The sequence below is a fragment of the Mandrillus leucophaeus genome, unplaced genomic scaffold, assembly GCF_000951045.1.
Source record: "Mandrillus leucophaeus isolate KB7577 unplaced genomic scaffold, Mleu.le_1.0 Scaffold573, whole genome shotgun sequence".
NCBI lineage: Eukaryota > Metazoa > Chordata > Mammalia > Primates > Cercopithecidae > Mandrillus > Mandrillus leucophaeus.
The window spans coordinates 1,020,287-1,024,949 of NW_012106175.1; the positions used below are offsets into that span (position 1 = coordinate 1,020,287).

The 4,663-nt window shown below is 41.1% G+C and overlaps 1 pseudogene across 1 annotated transcript; it reads left to right on the forward strand.

The window, feature by feature from the left end:
* The first annotated feature begins 556 nt into the window (after positions 1–556).
* Positions 557–1,894, forward strand: LOC105552775 (annotated as a pseudogene). Its single transcript, XR_001008066.1, has one exon. The product of XR_001008066.1 is annotated as an actin, cytoplasmic 2-like (transcript).
* The last annotated feature ends 2,769 nt before the right edge of the window (positions 1,895–4,663 follow it).

The window sequence follows — 4,663 nt, forward strand, 5'->3', positions numbered from 1 at the left end:
TTAGCCTCTTTTAAATTGATTTTTAAAACTTGTTATATATTAATGATATGATTTAGGTTTGTGTCACCACTCAAATCTCATGTTGAATTGTAATCCCCAGTGTTGGAGGAGGGGTCTGGTGGGAGGTGATTGGATCATGGGGGCAGATTTCCTCCCTGCTGTTCTCATGATCGTGAGTGATTTCTCACGAGATCTGGTTGTTTAAAAGTGTGTAGCACCTCCCCCTTTGCTCTCTTCCTCCTTCTCTGGCCATGTAAGATGTACCTTCTTCCCCTTTGCCTTCTGCCATGATTGGTGATGGTCTCCTGAGGCCTCCCCAGCCATGCTTCCTGTACAGTCTGTAGAACTGTGAGCCAATTAAACCTCTTTTATTTATAAATTGTCCAGTCTCAGGTAGTTCTTTATATAGCAATATGAGAATGGACTAATACAATTAAGGAAATTCATCTTATTGTATAACTGTTAGAAATATTTCCGTCAGGGTCTCAGTCACAGCCGCCAGCCCACACACTCTGCTCTCCCACCACTCCACCATCCCGCTCCTCTGCCAGTCACAATGGAAGAAGAAATCGCCGTGCTCTTCATTGACAATGGCTCCGACATGTGCAAAACTGGCTTTGCTGGGGCGATGCTTCCTGAGCCATGTTCCCCTCCATTGTTGGGTGCCCCTGGTACCATGGTGTGATGGTGGGCATGGGCCAGAAGGATTCCTACGTGGGTGATAAGGCTCAGACTAAGCACTGCATCCTGACCCGAAGTACCCCATCAAACATGACATCGTCACCAATGGGGTGGGACAACATGGAGAAGATCTGGCACCACACCTTCTACAACAAGTTGCATGTGGCCCCGGAGGAGTACCTGGTGCTGCTGACCAAGGCCCCCCCAAACCCCAAGGCCAACTGAGAGAAGATGACTAAGATCACATTTGAGATCTGCAGCACCCTGGCCATGTACATGGCCATCCAGGCTGTGCTGTCCCTTTACACCTCTGGGTGCACCAATGGCATTGCCATGGACTCTGGAGATGGGGTCACCCACATGGTACCCATCTATGAGGGCTACACCCTCCCCCACACCATCCTGCATCTGGACCTGGCTGGCTGGGACCTGACTGATTACCTCATGAAGATCCTCACCAAGTGCACCTACAGTTTCACTACCATGACTGAGCAGGAGATCATGCGTGACATCAAGAAGAAGCTGTGCAATGTCTCCCTGGGCTTTGAGCACAAGATGGCCACTGGCGCATCCTCCTCCTCCCTGGAGAAGAGCTACGAGGTGCCTGATGGCCAAGTCATCACCATTGGCAACGAGTGGTTCTGGTATCCGGAGGTGCTGTTTCAGCTTTCCTGGGCATGGAATCTTGCGGCATCCACGAGACCACCTTCAACTCCATCATGAAATATGATGTGGACATCTGCAAAGACCTGTATGCCAAAACGGTGCTGTCCAGTGGCACCACTATGTATCTGGGCATTGCCACTAGGATGCAGAAGGAGATCACTGCCCTGGCACCCAGGACTATGAAGATCAAGATCATCACGCCCCCAGAGTGCAAGTACTTAGTGTGGATCAGTAGCTCCATCCTGGCCTTACTGTCCACCTTCCAGCAGATGTGGATTAGCAAGCAGGAGTATGATGAGTTGGACCCCTCCATCGTCCACCACAAATGCTTCTAAATGGACTGCAAGTAGATGTGTAGCATTTGCTGCATGGGTTAATTCAGAAGTATAAATTTGCCCTTGGCAAATGCATACACCTCATGCTAGCCTCACAAAACTGGAATAGCCTTCGCAAAGAAATTGTCCTTGAAACTTGTATCTGATATCAGCACTAGATTGTAGAACTTGCTGATTTTTTTTGACCTTGTATTCAAGTTAACTGTTCCCCTTGGTATTTGTTTAATACTCTGTACATCTCTTTCATTTCAACTCTTAGTACATACATGTGGTTTGGTCACTTCATGGCTGAGATAAGAATGTGCTTGTGGAAGACAAGTCTGTAGCTTGGTGAGTCTGCATGGCCAGCAGTCTCCGATCTGTGCAGGGTATTAATGTGTCAGGGCTGAGTGTTTTGGGATTTCTCTAGAGGCTCGCATGGGCTCCTGAACCAATTGTTTCTGTCCTGCTGGTCCGTCAGGGTTGGAAAAGTCTAAACCATAGGACCCAGTTTCCTTCTTAGCTGATGTTTTCCTGCCAGAACACCATGGACTGTTACTTGCCTTGAGTTGGAAGTAGTTTGCATTTACACCTGTAAATGTATGTATTTATCCTTTTAATTTATGTAAGGTTTTTTTTTTTTTTTTTTTTTTTTTTTTTTTGGTATGCATTTTTGTATTTCGCACAGGCTGGAGTGCAGTTTTTGGTTTTCTACTGTTATGTGAGAAGATCAGGCCCCAGCAACACATCATTGTGTAAGTAGAAATAAAAGTGCTGCTGTTAAAAAAAAAAAAAGGAAAAAAGAAAAAAAATGAAATATTTCCCTCAGTTTCCTGTTTGCTTTTTAGCTTTCTGTATTATACTTTAAAAATATTTTTATTTCCCCCCAAACAATGCATACAGTTATTACAAAAGTCAAAGTATATAAGGCTTATAATAAAGTAGAAGTCCTTCATTGCACTTCTACTCACTGAGTTCATGCTTTCCAGAAACAACTGTTTTCGCTTCTCTTAGCTGTTTCTCTGGCATTTATCTCCAACTTCTAAATAATATGCTTATATTACTTTTCTTTATTATATCAATTTTAGATATTTTCTATTGACTTCTGTCAATGGATGTTGAAGATTTATCTCTTTTATAATAGTTCCTCCTTCCTCTCACATATATATACTTATGCCTTCTATTGGCTCTCTATATGTATTATTTAATTTTTGGGTTGGTCAACATTCAGTGTTTATATTATTTTGACTATTTAAATGTTATTTGTAGTTGAGCTGAGTAATTTACTGTGATTAGATTTCCATTCCTGTCAACTCTTTGTTTTTCCTGGAGTTAACAATAGCCTCAGGTTTTTGTTTGCTTGAAACTGGTAGATTGGTAGTTTTAGTAGGCCCAAAATAGTTGCATATTTTCAGTTTTATGTGTTTCAACTTAATACACCTCTTTGACTAGAATCAAGCACATTGAATAAGACTTTTTTTTCCTTTTGAAGATATCATCCTGGAGCCCTTCATCCTCTTACACTAGTCCTTCTATTTAGGTTGCATCTCAACTCAAGGAGGCTGTGCTATGCTTGGTGTCTTAGACTATAGAAGTCCACTGGAATAATTTCCTAGAAAGTAAATCTGTAGTTTTGATAGAGTTAAGCAGGCCTAGTCAATTTTTTTGATGGGACAGAGGTAAAAATCTGGAATTTTATTTTATCTATCTATCTATCTATCTATCTATCTATCTATCTATCTATCTATTTATTTATTTATTTATTTAAGACAGAGTCTTACTCTGTGCTTAGGCTGGAGTGCAGTGGCAAAATCTCAGCTCACTGCAACCCCTGCCTCCCAGGTTCAAGCGAATTTAGTGTCTCAGCCTCCTGAGTAGCTGGGATTACAGGCATGCACTACCATGCCTGGCTAATTTTTACTTTTTTAGTAGATGTGGGGTTTTGCCATGTTTGCCAGGCTGGGCTTGAACTCCTGGTCTCAAGCAGTCCACCTGCCTTGGCTTCCCAACGTGCTGGGATTTACGGGTGAATACTGTGCTTGGCCTTTGTTTCTTTTATAAATATTTTATTGACTCTCCTGCTTTTAGTTTTAATCCCTGCCTTCTGGGGCATTTGGTGCTTCTAACTTCTGAGCCCCTCAGGGGTTCTGTGAGGAAACTGAATTGCTTCTCATTGCCATAATCCTTTTTGACACTTGCATTTCCATTTACTTACTCTACTCAGTCAGTTACTACTCATCCAACCACTTTTCCAAGTTTTCTCATCACTTATTTTCTGTTTCTTCTTTTTCACTTTATTTCATTTTGTGGATTTATGCCATCTGTATTATTTTGTGAATAGCTCTGAAACATTTTTCAGTGGGTAAAAAAAATATTAGTGAGTGTTCTGTCTAGCTCATTCATTCAGGTTCTCTCTGCCCCTGGCTGTCTTTGAGTAAGTTATTCCCCAACTCTGCTTGTGGAACGGAGCATAATGTACATATTTTCAGTCTGTAGGTATTTTATTTAAATCCTGACCACAATGCAAAGAAATTTTCTCCAGTAGGGAATGTAAATCTCTTCAAGTCAAATTCTCATTTGAATCAGTTGTAACATCTTACTGGTCCCCTCATTAATTAATGAGTTAATTAAAAACATTTGCCAAGTATTCATTTTATATTTATATGAGAGTTATGACTGTACCTGTGGAAAAAGATATCTTTTAACAATTTTGAAGTTCCTGCTGAGATGCACAATAAGTTCTCCTGATCAGCGCCAAGTTTTCCTATCACTTATCTGCTGCTTCTTGTTGTTTTTTTTTTTTTTTTTTCACTTTCTTTGCTTTTGTGGATTTATACTATCTTTATTTTTGTGCCCACAGAAGTATACTTTATGAGCAGCCTATGTCAAGACATAATTTTTCTTGGCTCCTTAAGGTGAATCCCAAGTGGCAATAGAACTTTAACTTTGCCAGCTCTATATTCTCAGGAATTTTTTTCCTATCAGTTAATTTTGTCTTCATT